Genomic DNA, 19358 nt, shown 5'->3' on the forward strand with positions numbered 1-19358 from the left:
GATTTGTACTTTATCCAATCCTAATAAGTGTATTATCTTTGAAGGATAAACAGTATTCTGATACCTTACTTACACACCCTTTGTCTTGCACGAAATGATGTGATAGATGTATTTCATACCATACGTTTCTGTTGAGCAAATAATCTTGTCATTGGAGGTAGGCCTACTCCTAGACTATAATGCCTATTTGGGAGGGTCGACATACGTATGGTTCTGTGATGCTTATAAGTGCTTCGATAAGCTAGACCTAAAGGATTGCATAAAAGAAATGGGGAAAATGATAGGATGGAAGGAAGCATTGATAGTTTTAAAAATGAACGAAAAAGATAGAGCAGCCATCAATTGTCCAGCAGGTACAACAGGAGATATAAAGATTGAAGGAAATGTGAGACAAGGAACAATATACGGACCCAAACTATGCAGTATCGCAACTGACAAAGTCAATAGCACTAGCAGAAAAAATATCACATTGATAAGAAATATTGAAATAGAATCACTGGTATTTGTAGATGATATAATGTTTCCCACAGGAAGGAAAGAAGGTATCGAAAGTGCCATAAGTAATTGTCATAGCCTGGAGACCCTAAAGAAATTCACTATCAACACCAACTCCAAAAAATCAGGTATTAAAAATTAACAAAAGAAAGAATGAGAAAGAGGAGGAGATTGAAACAAAAGTGAAGAACGGAAAAGTAAGTTTAGTTAAGGAATATAAGTATCTGGGTGAATGGTACACAGAGAACGGAAACAAAGAATTGAGTATCAGTAAAAAAGGCCAGAGGGTCGCATATATGACCCAAGAAATAAGAAAGGGAAAGTAGGAAAGATGGCATTGGAAGTCAGAAAGAAAATATATAAAACAGTAGTATTACCAACAATATTTGCCAGCGTGGAGACCTGGAGTGTAATAAGGGACAAAGATATGAAAGATCTGGAAAACCTCCAATATAAGATAATAAGAAATATGTATGAACTACCTGCGAGTACTCCATATTGGGGCATACTTGCAGAAACAGGAATTTGGCCGGTGTACTGCAGAATAGAATATAAGAAATTAATGCTCTTCCATAATACCATAAACTCTGAGGAAAAAAGACTAGTAAGAGAGATAATCGAGGATCAGTTGAAGAACCCGTATGGAGAGTGCTGGAGCAAGAGCGTAGAAGAAATCTGCAGTAAATATGGGATGGAAGTGGAAGAAATAAGAAATTGGGGGAAAGGACCCTGAAAACAGAAATCAAGAAAAGAATTATAGAAAAAATAGAAGAAACTATTGAAGAAAAAAAGAAAATAATGAAAAAATTAAGATTTATTGAAGGAAATGGCCCTCTGCCTTATATCAGAGAAATGTATCTGGATAAGGCATCCCTTGTGATGAAAGCAAGATTAAATATGCTCAACTTAAAATCAAATTTCTGGGGAAAATATGATGACAATTTGTGTGATCTATGCAAAGAGGAAGAAGATACTACTGAATATTTATTTTTATGCCCAAAATTAGGACAGCTAATGAATGTAGACATAAGCTTAGGTACGTTGAAAAATCCTGGCAGGGATCTGGCTGCATTTACAGGTAGGGCAATGCGTATAAAAGAAGAATTTAAGAAATCCAAACTGATGATAGCAAGGTATTATCCTATCTAATTTCAAGGTAGAAGGGAATAAAAGTAAAGATTTAGAATCACATGACGGTATTAACTTATTTAAATCACAGGTAATATAAGCTTATTAACAATAATAAGAATAAGCTTAGAAGCTTTGCACCTATCAATGATAGATTGCCCGCAAACTTATTTTGCGGAGTGAGCAACAAGGAACCAGGAAGGAACCAGGAACCTGAACCTGAACAGATTATTAGACCAAAACATAACAAACAATCTATAAAATAAATATCATTTCGGAAAATGTCAATAAAGATGTTTTAATATTATTATTTTTATTACTAATATTATAATAAGTAATAGTAGTTTGAATAATACAATGAATATATGTATAAAAAATCTCTCAATTATAAAAGAGAACGCAACCTAAACCACTTTGTTGTTCAACAGACGACGCCCATAAATGTAAACAAAGTGAGTGAGGAGTCGCCGCCACGCTCTTTAATTCAACTTTAACCTCGTCATTAGGTAATTTTGGTATTTTATGCCCTTTTCAGCATCCTGCGTCATTTCTAGGGACACGTTTGAAACGTAATTGAAATCATTAAATGCATATATTTGGGATTTTGTGTGTGAAATTTAAGAGCTATAATTCCGTCTGTCCTGTTAATGATTGTCCCAAACTATGGTGTATGTAGGATAGCGGCCACCTGCATGTACGCTTACGACTAACTTAGAATACGGCATTAGGTAAGTAGGTAAGGACACGACTTGTAGGTTAGGTTAGGGGGAAAAGTTTAGGTAAGTTGATGTCCATTCTTAATCAACACATGAGGAACTGGTCGCTGATATACAAAGGCTCCAACCATTATTTCCCTTGCAAATAAATAGTTAATAAGATATACCCCAATATATCCTACAGTAATGGGGCCAGTCAGTGGGAACCATGGGTTCAGGGTAGGGGAGATTTACTGGCGAATGGATGATTAATGGTAAAACTAACCTTTTTTTCTATATACGTTACTCTCTGGGACGCATAATAAATCCACGAAAAATTGCACAAAATATGGGGATCCTCTTCCCCTGAAATGTATATTTCATTCATTAGGTCATGTTTTGTGAATTGGAGGTTTCGGAGCCTTTGTATATCAGCGGCCAGTTCCTCCAGCGAGCATAAAATATAGACACCAACTAAACTAAACTTACCTCCCCTAATCCACCCTATAAGCGTGTCTTTATCTACTTACCTAACGGGTGGGTGGGGGGTGCTAATGCCCCCTTACACTGCTGTATTATTATATAGTCAGCCGTCATCATACACACAGGTGGCCGCTTTTATACGTACACCCCGAAGTTTCTGCTCCCATTTGTGCATCTTTACATGGTTTCTTGCTCAAATATGAGCTCATGCTTCCTGCGCACTAGCCATCCTCCTTATTGCTCCATGACGAGTTTATACCGTGTACTGTATTTATTTGTACTCTGGACTGTTCTGGGTAAATATATGATACTTTAATTTCATGTTTGATATATTTCTGCCAATGATTATTGGGGCTAACCTCCTGTTTGAGGTTTTGGACTCCCTTTGGAAAAAAATTTATGGTGAACTCCAGTGGGAAATCGGGGTTTGTTGGGTGAGGAAATGCCAAAAACGAGTGATTTGCAGCAATAATAATGGTCAGAATTGCAAAATAAACACAAGGTAACAAGTTGGAAAAATATATGGTTCATGTAAGTGGCTGAAAATTAAAGTATCATGATTATTTATTATTCACTAAATGTCGTCTTAATGGTTTTTTCTTTGCCGTGGCTCTCTAAACTCGCAAAATTAACATTGCATCCCTGCTCCTATGTCTGGCAACCGGTACATGTTGAGCTGTGCTAGCAAGCCCCATTGGTCTTTATTTCAGGGTTATTTTCTACTTTTACATCATCAACAATTGCTATACACTGAATGGAGTGTTTTCATTATAATCAATTACTGACAGATGAAATTACACCAAATTAAAAAAGAAAATACACTTTCAAAATAGATTGTGCATCCCTCTTTGAGATGTCTTTGTGATGGTCAAGCTGAAACTGAAGGGGAAGGTGCAAAAATAAATGGCTGTTGTAGAATGGCATCCCGGAACTTGTGCATAAACATTTGGAAGCTTTTATTTGGTTTAAAAAGCCAGGCAATGATTGTCATACAAAAAAAAAACGGAACAGCGGGAAAAAGCAAACGCAAGCAACAGATGCGCAATAACTCTCCAACACTCTCCCAAATGTAAACAATGGAGTTGAAGTAAGAATTAGCCCTCACATTTTAATCAACTATTACGTAAGTTATATGCCCCACCCCCCATTTACCATACAGAGAAAAATGCTAAACTAGCCAGCACTCGTCCATTCCTTATAGCGATTTTCAGTTTCGTTAGTAATTAAAGTATCATATATTAACCAAAAAATTTCATACAGTATTAAAAATGAAAGCTAACCAAGAACACTACCTAATATAACCTAACCTAGGATCCTTATTGTTACCTACTTATCTACTGAGGGGTGGGGGGCTACGGCTCTCCTCAGACAGCCGTATCCTTAGCTTACCGTAAGGCTATGTCTCAACTCTGCGTTTGCTTCCTACCCGGGTTCCCTCCTAGCTAGGTAAAACTAAATCATATTTCATAAATCGTAAAACAAGCTTCATAATATTGTATTTCAGACTAAGATAGACAGCATTTTCCCCAAGAGAAAATAGATTTGACAAGTGATAAAAAAGTTTATGCCTGTCCCAACCAAGGACTTATACCCCAATTCCATTAATATGTGCTCAAAATTCTTTTAATGTGGAGTTCTGCCCCCAGACTCTTATTTCGTTGTATTTCTAACTCATAACCAAGTGATTAGCATATAACTGGCCATAAGAGAATTCTGTGTCTGAACTATGTCCTAGCTTTGCTGTTGATTGAATGGGTAAAATTGTTATTGTATATTCTGGGAGGAAAGAGGACAAATAAATAAATTCACATGCAAACAAGCAATATATCTTGACCATTCGTACCATTTTTGAAGTCGCTGAATCCAAATTCTTCGGACTCTAGCAATCATAATTATGAGGACGATCGGAGTTAGGGGGTACATGACTTGATTCAGAGTTTTCACACACTCTGGAAGTCACCAAATAAGCCTTCACAAAATAAGTATTTGAACAGTTTATTTTATGTATGTGGTACAATTGCACAGATGTAAATATTCTATTGTTTTATATACTGTACTGAAGTATTTGTTTAGGTGTAAATAGAAACCCTCCCCCCCCCCCCCCCCGCTAATTATAAGGGTATTACTTTTGACAGCTGGAAGACTAGCCATGATAATTTTTGTGAGGGATAACTACCCCATCCGCTAGTTAGCGGGTGGGGGTTAGGATAGACTGGCTACCCCGCTCACTCACACCTCTCGGCTGAGTAACCACTTTACTTTGTGGCTCGGTAGAGGACGGACATGCTGCCTTTCTCTTCCGCAAAGATTTGCCTTGATTGCTTTTCTGTTTAGTTTATTCTTTTGTGTGTGTTTTTATCTCATACATATATATGCGTGTATATATGGAAACATACTCATTTTGTAAAATACAGTACTGTAATTGTAACTTTAATTACAGTTGATAGTCTCCACTGTAAGGGAGTTTTCTTTGTACTGTATTGATACTACTACTCCCCTATCTTGCCGCCCTCTCGACATTTCCGTGTGTTTGTTTCAGTACTTGAGCTAAAGTTCATAACAATTCCGCTCCCTCTCGAGGAATTCTCTTACAAGTAAGGGGACTTATTCTTCGAATAGTATGTAATGCAGCGGAGTTATGAATTGCAATTCATCACAACTTTTATTACCTTTTCTAACAGATAGCACAAACATGCTGATGGCTTCGGCCGCTCCGGTCAATGTCCTGCACTTCCTGTGGCAGTTCGTGAGCTGCCCACCTTACGAGGTAGCACTCGTTGCTGACCTTCAACTTGAACAAGGCTTGGTGATGGGAAGAATAGTGCTGCCAGTGTTAACCTTCCCCCGAGTTGGGCTGCCCCCCTTCCGAGGGAGAGCTTCCATACTTCAGCCGTTTAACAACCTTCCCTCTTTCAGGAAGAATTACTGACAGCTCGGCGAGATCTGCTTCTGCTATCTCGTCACCGAAGACTGTGCTTCTTCCCCTTGAGTTGGGGAAAAGCAAATCCAAGACTTGTTCCTCCTTCGGCAGGAACTTCTCTCTCGTTCGCGAGAGAGATCGTTACGCCTATGCTTTTTCCCATAGAGCTTGGAGAAAGCTTGTCTTAGGCGATGTCCTTCTTCGGGAGGACTTCTCTCTCGTTTGCAAGAGAGATTATTATGCTTACGGTTTTTTCCCATAGAGCTGGGAGAAAGCTTGTCTTAGGCGATGTCCTCCTTCAGGAGAACTCTCCTCTTGTTTGCGAGAGAAAACTTATGTTCAGCTTTTGCGTTAGAGCTGCGGGGTGTAGCAGGCGCTGCAGCCCGTCGGTCAGGCCTTAAGTCTGTTTCCGACTCTAAGTAGTTTGCTGATCCACCAGGGGATGTAGCAGAGCTTTCTCCGAAGCAAGCATCTCTTTCGGGGAATGAGTCTCTCATTCTCAAGAGAAGACTGCCTCTGGACATCGGCGGTCCCCCTTACGCTTATGGTTATCCTCCAGGGGCGGAGCGAGAGCCTTGTCTTAAGCGACGTTCTCCTTCGGGAAAACAAACCTCCCCTGCGGAGGAGGTATCTTAAGAGCTGGATCCGTCTCCCCATCGGGCGGAGTCTGCTCTGCGTTCCTCTCCAGAGGATCGTAGGGTGGAAGTTTGTGTGATCCCTCGCCATCCTGTACGTTCTCCTCCTCGTGCTGTGAGGAGACGTCTTTTTGAACCTGCAAGTTCTCCTCATGGTGTTCGTAACCTTCGGGCTATCGTCATGTTGATCATGCGGGTTCTCATGACCTTAGGAGTCCTTCGGGCGGTCCCCTTAAACACACTCTGTTGGAGCCCTTGAGCATTGGACAGGTGTCTGATGCTGATGAAGAGAGTAGGCGAGTCGCATGGCATCTCCTATGCCGTTCGTCATTCTGAAGGATGGAAAAAGGTCTTGATGACCTTTGTTCCAGAGTTTGTAGCCAAGACTCGGAACCCTAGAGTCTATGACCCTCTTCTAGATGTGACTAACGATCAAGAGGACCTACTTCTCTGTCGTATTAGAGCTCTACGGTGCTATCATAAGAGAACCAGACATTTCAAGCTAGAGTATAAGTTGTTCCTAAGCCGATCTCCAAGAACACACTCCCTTTCTGGCTTTTTAAGGTCATTAAACTCTGCTTCTGAGAAAGCCTCGAGTAGTCTCCCTATTCCGCCAACCAACAAAGTCAAATTAATCTGTTCCACCCTCGCATTCAGAAAGAACATGTCCTTGGCGCAGTTGCTGAAGGCAGGCGTCTGGAGTCGTTGGACAACCTCCACCTGCAGGAGGATACCAACTCCCTTGACCCATTTTCCTTAGGACCTCTGATACCTGTTCAGCGGGTTGTATAGGAAGCCTAGCACCCTCATGGGACAAGAAGCATCTTTTCTTAGATAGTGTTCGCGATACAAGTCCGAGAATGAAAGGTGCTGTAAGAATGTCTGGGCATTTTTCCTTTCTTGCTCCCCTACCTTAAGGTTTAACAATCGCGATGCTACGTACCTGGATCGTACGATCCATGCAGGTAAGCTATTCGACAGAGAACTTTCCTTGACTTTATTTTATTGAAGTATTTTCCACGTCCATCTGTACAAGGGGAAGGATGGAGAGGTGTGTTCCCAGTCATAATACTTATACATTCGGATGTAGATTCCTCCTAGATTGTCCACTAATCTTTAGTGGGCGCCTTGTCTAGCACCTGTGATATCCCTACGCTCAGGTAGTTAAGAGGTTGACGTGAGTCATGATTTTTGCTTCTTTTACAGAATCAAAGTACATCGATATTTCTGCCATCCTAAGGATGAGCCTTCACTTAGAGGTTTAAGGTTTATATTATGTATGGGAATAAGTCATAGATTTAATTTGTATTTCTCCTAATTATTAAAACTCTCAGGTTTTTATGGTTTGGAAAATTCAAATATGTTAAAAATATTTTATATTTAAAGGACTGGATCATTGTATAGCTAGGTGAAATACAGAATACTTGGAAAATATGGATTATTTAGATTTTAGAGAATAGGAAAATCACACTTTTTGATTTTGATTACAGTACTGTGAAGCTGTACCCTGACATTTAATTGAATACATCTTTTAGAAATTGAAGCAAAGTTTCAAGAAGCAAATAGGAGGCCAGAATTCTTCGGGGGATTCCCCCTCCTCGTCAGAAGGCTTCAGACGCTATCTGCAGAAGAGACGCCAGAGAACGTGGAGTCCCTCGAGCATCTCCTGGAAGATTTGTTGAAGATCATCTCGTTCCAGCGATGCCGTCGGTTATACAAAACTTTGATCCAGCTGTGTGTGGCAGCTAAATTACTTGTGAGTTGTAGTTTTTTTTAGTTGTTCCTATACATCTAAGTATTTGAAACAAACCTTTAATTGTTCTGTACTTGAAATACAAACCACGCTATTTAATATGGATTATTACTTTCGGCGTAGCTGAAATGACGAGCCATTAGAATTTTAACGAGGGTTTACTACCCCACCGCTAGTTAGCGGGGGGTAGGGAGGGTAGCCTGCTAACACCCCCCCCCTCACACACACACCTGTGCTGAGCTCACTTTACTATCGGCTCGGGTGGTAGCCGGATGTGTCCGCTTTCACCCTCGCCTCTTTGACAGCCATTAATGCTTTTGTTTTTGTTTTACTTACTTTTTCTTATACTTGTAATATATATATATATATATATATATATATATATATATATATATATATATATATATATATATATATATATATATATATATATATATATATATATATATATATACATTCTTAATGTTTATATATGTATTTGTGTATAGAAATGTAAGTTTTCTTTTCAGTGTTTGTGCTGTGTGTGTGTGTGTGATGTACGACAACGACACTTGCGTAGTGCAAGGCCACCACGGTTTCACGTCATGGGGTACGGCCTCTCCCTCTTGGTCCATAGGTCTTTCCTCTGGCTTTTCCGTTAACTCGGCCCCCGTAGGGAATCGTCATCGCTGGACTCTCTTCATTCATCTATTATCTTCGCTGTTCCTCTTTTCCTACGGGGAACTTTGATTCTCAGCGAAGGGAATGTGGGAGTTTAGACTGACTACGGTCTCTCTCTCTACTCGAGGTCGTTCACCCCTTAATACTACTACGTACTATTACGGAATCTCCTTTCCCGTTGCGGGTTGGGTTGCTATTCTGTTTATTTGTCTCAATTATTTTTAATGAAATCTAATTGTATTTTTAACTTTTCAGCTTCTCTGTGGGGAACACTCCTTCGGGGGTCAGTGGTTCTTACTATTAGTGAACATTCTTAGATCAATTACATAATTATAATTCTGTTAGAATTCTGTTTTTATTACAATTGCTCCGCCCTCCCCCTTCTCCCGTGAATGTCAGTGGGGGAGGAGGGCGCATACTTAATTTTTAATTCTTATTTTTTGCTATTCCCTCGGGGTTACTCTTCGGAGTTCCTCCCTGGGGAATCTCTGTTAAATAATTATTTGATTTTATTTTCCCAGTTAACTATGCAATTTTTCTTCGTCTGACTAAAGAGTGCCAATGAAGCAGAGCTGTCCTGTTTGTGCCTGGGGAGTCTGCTGTCGCTGCCATCCCTCAAAGGACGTTGTCATGGGCGTGTTCCCTTTTCCTAGAAGTTCTCCCGTAACAACTGTCAGCTCTTTAGTTCATCTTAGAATGCTAAGGAGGTTCGCCTCCAGGGTTAGGTAACTTCCCTTCCGAAGGAGGTTCCCTTCCCAGGTGTGAGTTTTTTCCCCTGGAGAGGGGGAACTTCTCATACCTTAATAATTCCTGGATGGGTTTTCCTGGTCCTCGGGCGGTTATGCTCGTGGTGCTGAGCGACCGTACTTGTAACCATGCTCAAGGAGCTGAGCGGTTGCAAGGCCGGGCTTTGAAAAATTCAGGTGGCTATGCGCTGACGATCTTCCTATGCACGTAAGCTCCGACGATCGTCCGCGCGCAGGCTCCGATGGTTTCCCGCGCCGAGGATCTTCTTATGCGCGCAAGCGCCAACGATCCTCTTACGCGCGCGAAGGCGATGATCTTCTTGCGCCCACAAGCGCCGACGATCTTTTAGCGCTGTTGATCTTTAAGCGCTGGCGATCTTCTCTCGCGCACAAGCGCCGACGATCTTCAAGCTCCAACAATCTCGTACACACACGCGCTGACAGCCGGGCGCGCCGCCGACATTCTCACGGGCTCTTCATTCTGTTCCTGCACGTCAATCTGATTCCTGCTCACCCTGTGAAGTCTCGCCCGCGAGCGCGAGAGTGTTTTCAACGGTCTCTCGCGCGCGATCCCTGGGTTTTCCCATCGCGCGAGCGCCAGCGCGCTCCCTCTACCGAGGTGAGGCCTTCTCCCACTGCACCAATGGGAGAAACCCCACCTCGAGCAGGAGAATCGTCCCGGGTTGGGGCGAGAAAAGCCCTCAGACTTCATTGTTGGAGTCCTGTATTCCTCCTAAGAGGGAACCGAAGGACTCTAAGAGTCCCCCCAAGTAGAGCCTTTGGGGACGGGAGACTTTGCTGCCAGTTCTCCAGGGGTAGAGCAGCAAGAGTCAGAGCATGCCTTCTGGCTGGTCTTGACTCTGATGAGGCATCTCAACGGGTTCAAGGATCCTGAGGTTCCTCCTCGTGAGGGCAAGGACACGGTCCTGGACCGAGTCTTTGGCACTCAGAAACCCACTTAAGGCCAGTGCGGTTTTGCCCTGGTTCTAAGGGGTGAAGAGTGCCTAGGGATAAGGTTGATGGCCCGCTCTCCAAGCTTGCCTCCTCCAGCCGTTCCACTACTGGCAACAAGCTCCTCCCACCTCCACAGAGGAAGTATTTTGAGATCATGGAGGAGTCTGGCTTAGCTCTTCCGTTGCACTCTGGGGAAGAGCTTACCAAGGGAGTCCCTCTCGAGAGACTATCTAGCCGGCAAGTGACTTTCTCGGCGACAGATCCTAAGCCAGGAGAAGGTCCGGAAGTGCGCCATGCAGGCTACTTCATGGCTGGACGTCTGGTTGGGGTCTCTTGGCATCCTGTTGCGATCCGAAGATCTGTCCAAAGAAAGCACCAGGAAGGCACTGGAGACCTTCCTCCTTTCGGGCACCCGCACCATTGAGTTCTGACCCACCAAGCCTCGAACTTGTGGGCCAATTCGATCTTGAAAGGACGTGATGCGGTGGCAGAAAGGTTCCTTTTGAGGGTCCTGGCCTTCGAAGTCGGCAAGCTGAGACACACTTCCCTTATGGGAAAAAGTCTGTTTGAGCCCAAAGATGTGGAACAGGAAGCTGAGAGGTGGAGAAAATCCAATCATGACTCTCTCCTCCAAAGGGCTTTCACAACGAAGGCCTGCAAACCTCCAGCACCTCAACACCCTCACCCGTCCAAGACGACGAAATTGGCAGTGGCAGCAAAGACGACGGTGTCCAAACAGCAGCCCTTTCCTGTCAAAGACAAGAAGGGCAAAAAGCCAGGGGTGGCAAAAATCCTAGAGGCAGTGGCCGAGGCCGCAAACGCTAGGATTGGCAATCCCCCTGCATGTCCACCAGTGGGGGATGCCTACAAAGTTGCGCATTCAGGTGGCAGCAACTCGGGGCCGATTCCTGGACGATTTCCGTAATCAGTCAGGGATATCGCGTCCCGTTCACATCTCTCCCTCCCCTGACAGCGAATCCAGTGTCGTTGAGCTCCTATGCCATGGGATCGGCAAAGGGGCTAGCCCTACGGGCAGAAATCGAGACCATGCTAAAGAAGGATGCTCTCCAAGAGATCGTCGACGGTTCCCCAGGCTTCTTCAGTCGACTCTTTCTTGTAAAGAAGACGTCTGGGGGCTGGAGACCTGTCATCGACCTCTCAGCTCTGTACAGGTTTGTCAAACAAACTCCCTTCAGCATGGAGACAGCGGACACGGTCAGACTTGCAGTGAGACCGCAAGACTTCATGTGCACTCTGGATTTGAAGGACGCGTACTTTCAAATCCCAGTCCATCCGTCTTCCAGGAAACACTTGAGATTCAGCCTAGACAACAAGACCTACCAGTTCAAGGTGCTGTGTTTCGGTCTCCACAGCACCTCAGGTATTTACCAGAGTGTTCACCCTGATCTCTTCGTGGGCACACAGGATCGGCATCCGTCTCCTCTGCTATCTGGACGACTGGCTGATCCTGTCAGACTCGGAATCGACCCTTCTTCGACACCGGGACAAGCTTCTGAGACTTTGCCAAGATTTAGAGATCATGGTAAATCTCGAGAAGTCTTCTCTGCCTCCATCTCAATGACTGGTATATCTAGGCATGATCTTGGACACCAATCTCCACAAAGGCTTTCCATCAGACGACAGGATAGCAAGGCTGAGGAGGGTCGCAGATCCTTTCCTCAGACGAGAACTCCCTGCCCAATCATGGTTACGTCTTCTCGGTCACCTTTCCTCCCTGGCCCGTCTAGTTCCAAACAGCCGCCTCAGGAGGAGATCCCTGCAATGGCGGCTCAAGTCCCGGTGGAATCAAGGCCACGATTCCCCGGACATTCTGGTCCCTATGGGTCCTGCGGAACGGACGGACCTTCAGTGGTGGGTGACGGACGGAAACCTTCGAAAGGGAGTGGATCTTCTCGTCCTCCCCCGGATTTGATGCTGTTTTCGAACGCTGCAAAGAAGGGTGGGGGCCCACGTTCTGAACCACAGGATCTCAGGCCTATGGTCAGAATCAGAAAAGTGCCTCCACATAAATCTGCTAGAAGTGATCAACAATTCCAACAGATCCTGGTGGGTCACTCCGTGGTGGTCATGAGCGACAACACCACGGTAGTGGCTTACATCAACAAGCAGGGAGGTACCTTTTCACAACAGCTATCCCATCTTGCAGTAGAGATACTGAGATGGACCGAAGTCCACTCGATTCCACTATCGGCTCGCTTCATTCCGGGCAAGAGGAATGTGCTCGCCGACAGTCTGGGCAGAGGATTGCAGATAGTGAGTACCGAGTGTCTTTGGATCCTCTAGTAGCCAACAAAGTCCTGACTTTGTGGGGTTCCCCGACAGTGGACCTGTTCGCGGCAGCCTTGAACTTCAAGTTTCCGCTGTACTGTTCCCCAGTCCCGGACCCCAAGGCTCTCTGGCAAGATGCCTTCCAACAACGGTGGGACAACATCGACGTTTACGCTTTCCCACCGTTCTGTCTGATGAGAAGGGTGCTCAACAAGACCAGACTATCGGTCAACCTGTCAATGACCTTAATAGCTCCGCTATGGCATCATGCAGAGTGGTTCCCAGACCTTCTGCAGCTCCTGACGGAACTCCCGAGAGAACTTCCTCCACGACACGAGCTACTCAAGCAACCACACTGCAACATCTTCCACAAAGCCGTAGCATCGCTTCGGCTTCACGCCTGGAGACTATCCAGCATCTCCTCACAGAGAGAGGCTTTTCACAACAAGTTGCGGAAAGGATGTCTCGACACCTGCAAAAGTCATCTACAGGGGTCTACCAGGCGAAGTGGAGAGTCTTCTGTGGTTGGTGTCGTGGAAGGGGTATCTCTCCTCTCGATGCCACTATTCCAGCAATAGTGGAGTTTCTTGTGTATTTGCGGGAAGAAATGCGCCTTTCGGTCTCGGCGGTGAAAGGCTATCGCTCAGCCTTAAGCCTGGCCTTCAGGCTGAAAGGAACGGACATTTCCTCCTCGCTGGAACTTTCTCTACTCATACGAAGCTACAAGCTTACCTGCCCTCAGTCGGAAGTGAGACCTTCTCCATGGAACGTGGTTCGTGTCCTCAGTTCTCTTAGGAGACCTCCGTTCGAACCATTACGCCAGGCTTCTGATCGTCACCTGACTTGGAAGACGATGTTCCTGCTCGCTCTGGCCTCAGCCAAGCGAGTCAGTGAACTTCACGGTCTCTCGTGCGACGTCGCCCATTCATGGGGATGGGGGGAGGTAACGTCCGGGTTCGTCCCTGAGTTTGTTGCTAAGACTCAGAATCCTGGAGTTCCAGACCCACGGTTCGACTCCTTCAGGATTTCGAGTCTCCGTTCTGTAACAGATGACCCAGACCATCCCCTACTGTGCCCAGTAAGGAGTCTGAGGCTCTCTCTTAAGAGAACAGCTGCAGTTCATCCTCGAGTGCAAGCCCTGTTTGTGAGCACAGGAAGGACAAAGAGGAGGGTCACGAAGAACACCATCTCAGCTTGGATTCGCAGTGTCATCCACCATTCCCTGAATCCAGACTCTCCTCTGTCACGTCGCCCGAGAGCACACGATGTCAGAGGCATCGCTACGTCCCTGACATCCAAGAGAAACTTCTGAGTGACGCAGGTTCTACAGGCTGGGGTCTGGAAGCATCAACCGACCTTCACAGCCCACTACCTGCAGGACGTGACCCACAGGAGGCTTGATACGTTCTCTATCGGCCCTGTGGTGGCTACACAACAGCTGGTCTAACCTCAGGCTCCTTAATAGACAAGTAGCAGAAGGTTGAGGGCATTGTTACCCGGTTTTAGTCTGCATGAATGAAAAAGTATGCCTGGCCCTTATTCTTTTCTTCATCCTCCCTTCTCTTGGGGAAAGCTGCATAGCTGACCTCAAACCACTGCAGGTAAACCATGCTTCCTTGTGTTCCTAGTATTAAATAATACTGTCGCGTCCCCCATACCCTGACGAGGTGGTATTGGGAACGTCCTAGCCTAGAATTCCATCTAAAGGGCTTCAGGTCGACTTCCTAGGACGAGTCACACTTCATTCCTTCACACACAAGCTTATGTAGGCCGCACGTTCCTTGTGGAGCAAGGAACTTGCGAGGTGCAGGGACTCCTTATCTCGAGTGCTACGCACTCGGATTCTGAGTCCCCGAGCAAAGTCAAAGCCAGTAAGGCTGGGACTTACCACCCTACCTAAGGATTAAGTCATCCTATGTAAATAGCGTGGTTTGTATTTCGGTTACGGAACAAATGACAAATTCGGAGATAATTTGTATTTTTCCTAACCATACAAACCTTAGCTATTTACACATACTTGCCCGCCAGCCCTGTCCCCCTTGAAGTCCTACCTCTAAGCGAAGTGAATCAGTTCACCGGTGTGTGAGGGGGGAGGGGTAGCAAGCTACCCCTCCCCTACCCCCTCGCTAACTAGCAAGGGGGTAGTTAACCCTCGTTAAAAATCTAATGGCTCGCCATTTCAGCTACGCCGAAAGTAATACCCTATGTAAATAGCTAAGGTTTGTATGGTTAGGAAAAATACAAATTATCTTCGAATTTGTCATATTGTTAGGAAAAATACAAATTACTTGGAAATTTTTTCATATTTATCATGTCCCCGTTCTTCAAACAAGGTGGAGTCGGGCAATGTATAGATTATGAACGGGCTCACCCCTACTCTGTACTTATCTATTCACCTCCCATTGAAATCTTTTACTCCTTCCAGCACTGATTGCCCAGGCTGTCATCCTACGAGGAAAACGAGGTGTCAGGCTGTCTCTTGAGGAGCTCGTATGAAGCACATGAGTTCATCCTGGGACAGTAGCCAGCCAGTTGGTTTGAGGTTCTCAACCCACCTTAAGGTGAGTCTCCTATGTGAAGAACTGAAGGTTTGTATGTTGCACTGGAACAAATGACAATGGTTCCGTGACTGGAATACAAACCAACGCTATTTATGGGGGATTTTTGGGCTCAAGCCATGTCGTCCTGATGGAAGGTTCCTAATAGCAGCTTCCAAAGGGACATATGTACTACAGTGATATTCCCAGAGAATTTACCTTTAGGTCTCCGGAATTCTAACTCCTGGCGCGAATATCCTTGAAATTTCTCTCAAGGATATCGCATAATATCAGGGATGTATATCTTGATATGACACATGCGATCTTCACCCTGAATAGCGTTTTCGCTTTGAGGTGGAAGAGTAGCAATTTTGGAAGGGGAGCTGTTATCAAGGTTACCCTACTTCCCATACTACTATTGAGTATCAAGATGGCGGACATTCCTAATTCTGTAGCGAATTCGCACGGTGGTGTTCCCTGTTGATCTAATTTTTTCGAGCGATTCTGCAAGGATTATTATGCAATCTCCAGCTTCTTTCACCTCTGGAAAGTTGAGTTGATTCTTTACAATGTGTATATTTTAGCTACTGTTTCACATTGAAATTAGAGTAATTTATTGTGATTAGGAGCTAGGCCTGTTACCGGAGGCGCCATGGGCGCTGTCGTTCGTTAGGCATGTGTTATTTAGTTAGTAGAACAACATTCCCGGTTGAAATAGCATTAATTAATTAATTATGAAAGCTATTTAGGCGCACTACCACTGTCCGGCTGTGCAGCGCTCTCCTGTGCGATGGTGCTCTCTAACTCGCCAGTACTCTCCTGAGCGCCTGCTTTCTCCAGCTCGGCAGCACACTCCTGCTCACTTGCCAGCTTCGATCTAGCACTCTTTTGCTCGCGAGTGCTCTCAAGCGCACCAGTACTCTCTTGTGCACCAGCGCTCTCCAGTGTGCCAGCGAGTCAGCTCTCTCCAGCACGATAGCACTCACCAGCGCGTCAGCGCTCTGTTGTTTGCTAGTTGTCTCTTGTGCATCAACGATCTCCAGCTTGCCAGCGCTCTCCAGCTCACCAGCACTGTCCTGCGTGCCAGCTCTCTCCAGCTCACCAAGGCTCTCCAGCACGTCCAATCACCAGCGCATCAGTGTTTGCCAGCATGCCAGCGCTCGCCAATAGGACAGCACTCATCAAAACGTCAGCTCTCGCCAGCGCGCCAACGCTCGCCAGCACAGCAGCACTCACTAGCATGCCAGCACTTTCCAGCTTGCCAGCGCTCTCCAACTTGCCAGTGCTCTCCAACTTGCCAGCGCTCTCCAACTTGCCAGTGCTCTCCAACTTGCCAGCGCTCTCCAACTTGCCAGCGCTCTCCAACTTGCCAGCGCTCTCCAGCTCACCAGCACTGTCCTGCACGCCACTGCTTTCCAGCTCGCCAGAACTGTCTTGTACGCCAGGACTCTCCAGCGCGTCAGCACTTTCCAACGTGTCAGTACTCCTCAGTGGGTCCACTTTCTCCAGCGCATCAGCGTTTGCCAGCTCGCCAGCATGCCAGCGCTTGCCAGTACGACAGCACTCACCAGAACATCAGTGCTCTCCAGCTCGCCAGCACTCTCCTACATGTCAACGCTCTCCAGTTCTCCAGTGTTCTTCAGCACGCCAGCTCTCTCCAGCGCAGCAGCACTCTCCTGCGTGCCAGCGCTCTCCAGCCCGTCAGTGCTCCCCAGTGTGTCCACACACTCCAGCATATCATTGTTGCAGGGGTTTGCAGACTGTGGCCAGATATAGCACGCAGACCGCCTAGTGTCCGAATGCTGACCACACTCCAACGTTCACTACGCAAAAAGGTAAAACAGTGGAATAATCATAAATCTGGGTAAAAGGTAAACAATCAAGGATGAACTGGGCACTGGGCACCACCCCTTGATTTTATACTGGGCAAAGGGACCCAGCTCGAACATTACTTCCCTCTTATCTTCCCTATAAATACCTAAAGGTGTGTATCGTTAGGAAAAATAAGAATTCTCTCCGATTTTGTCATGTCATTATTACTTGAAATTAAGAAACACCTACTAAAATAAAAAAAAAACACTGGGTTCTTCTTTATTTAAAATACATTACCTAGCACATCCAAGAGAGGGATGGTAAACTCTAGAAAAGAGGAGAAATTCTAAGGTTGTAGCTGGGTCCCCTTGCCCAGTATAAAATCAAGGGGTGGTGCCCAGTGCCCAGTTCTCTGGGCATGTTTTTGTTTAGTGGAAAGGTGGATTTTGGTCGGCATTTGGACACTAGGCAGTCTGCGTGTTATGTCTGTCCGTAGTCTGCAAACTGCTACAGCTGCTGCACGGGGCCTATCCTTGGCAATCTCTGTGATTCATTGAGGGTATTGCATCCCTTTCACTCAATCTCTCCCTCTATTGACTCAGAATCCAGTTCCATTGAGCTCCAATGTGAAGGGATCTGTAAAGGAGCTGTCAAAATCCAGGCTATGTCGGAGAAGGGCGCTCTCCAGGAGGTCGTCGATGTGTCCATAGGATTCTTCAGTCGACTCTTTCTTGTGAAAAAGGCGTCTGGAGGGTGGGGGCCTGTCATTGACCTCTCAGCTCTGAACACGTTTGTTCTACAAACTCCGTTCAGCATAAAGACAGTCAGACAAGCGGTAAGACTTCAAGACTTCTCGTGCACACTGGATCTCAAGGATGCATGCTTTCAGATCCCAGTCCATCCATCTTCATGGAAATATCTAAGAATCTTACACGAGAACAGGTAATACCAGTTCAAGGTGCTGTGCTTTTGTCTTTCAACAGCCCCTCAGGTCTTCATGTTAACCTGGGCCCACAGGATTGGCATCTGCCTCCTAAGATACCTGGATGACTGGCTGATACTAGCAGACTTGATAGCAACTGTTCAACACCGAGATAGACTCCTTGTCTTTTGCCAAGATCTGGAGATCGTGGTAAATCTTGAGAAGTCATCCCTGCTTTCCTTTCAAAGATTGGTTTACCTGGAAATGATCATCGGCACCAGCCTGCAGAAAGTCTTCCCATCAGACTACAAAATCCATAGGCTGAGGAAAGTGGTAGGCCCATTCCTAGGTCCCCTGTCATCCCTGGTCTATCTAGTTGTGAACATCCGCCTCTGGATTCGATCTCTTCAGTGCAGCAAATCCAGGTGAGTTTAAGACGAGGACTTCCTGGATATGCTGGTCCTCGTGGTACCCGAGCAGCTGAAGGACTTGAGGTGGTGGGTAGCAGACGAGAATCTCCGCCAAGGGGTCGACCTTCTCGTTCTTCCCCCAGAGTTGATGCTCTTTTCAGATGCGTCAAAAGGAGGTGGTGTCCCACATACTACACCACATGGCCTCCAGGCTCTGGTTAGAGTCCAAAAGGTTCCAGTATATAAATCTCGTAGATATGAGGGCAACCTTTCTAGGCATACAGCAGTTCCATCATTTACTGGTGGGTCATTCTGTGGTGTTGATGACTGACAACATGGCGGTCGTGGCTTAGGTGAACAAGCAAGGCAGTACCTTTAGGCAGCACCTTTGCCATTTAGTAGTGGAGATGCTAAGATGGGCAGAAGACAACTCATTGTTCCTATCAGCCTGCTTCATTCCAGGCTAGAGGAATGTGCTTGCAGACAATCTAAGCAGAGTGACTCGGATGATGGGCTTCGAGTGGTCTTTGAATGATCTAGTAGCCAACAGTCCTAACTTTGTGAGGTTCTCCAACTGTGGATCTGTTTGCCCTGAACAATAGGCTCCCTCCCTACTGCTCCCCAGTTCTGGTTCCTCAGGCTTTCTGGAAAAATGCATTCCAGCAACGGTGAGACAACATCGACGTTTACACCTTTCCCCTGTTCTATCTGATGAGAAGGGTTCTCAACAAGACCAGATCATCTAAGAACCTGTTAATGACCCTCATAGCTCCGCTATATCATCACGCCAAATGGTTCCTGGACCTTCTTCATATCCTGACGAAGGTTCCGAGAGAGCTCCCTCGACAACACAATTTACTCAGACAACCACATATGAACATCATTCACAAAGCCGTAGTATCCCTGTGACTTCACGCCT

General features: G+C 45.7%; 1 long non-coding RNA gene across 1 annotated transcript in view; it reads left to right on the forward strand.

Annotated features, from left to right (window-relative positions):
• The first annotated feature begins 2055 nt into the window (after positions 1–2055).
• Positions 2056–19358, forward strand: part of LOC137633633 (uncharacterized) — a 30016-nt gene continuing 12713 nt past the window's right edge. Inside the window, exons 1-3 of the long non-coding RNA XR_011042321.1 lie at positions 2056–2129; positions 7892–8112; positions 15184–15319. This is a non-coding gene — a long non-coding RNA (uncharacterized lncRNA). The remainder of the gene's footprint in view (positions 2130–7891; positions 8113–15183; positions 15320–19358) is intronic.

The sequence above is a fragment of the Palaemon carinicauda genome, chromosome 43, assembly GCF_036898095.1.
Source record: "Palaemon carinicauda isolate YSFRI2023 chromosome 43, ASM3689809v2, whole genome shotgun sequence".
Classification (NCBI taxonomy): domain Eukaryota; kingdom Metazoa; phylum Arthropoda; class Malacostraca; order Decapoda; family Palaemonidae; genus Palaemon; species Palaemon carinicauda.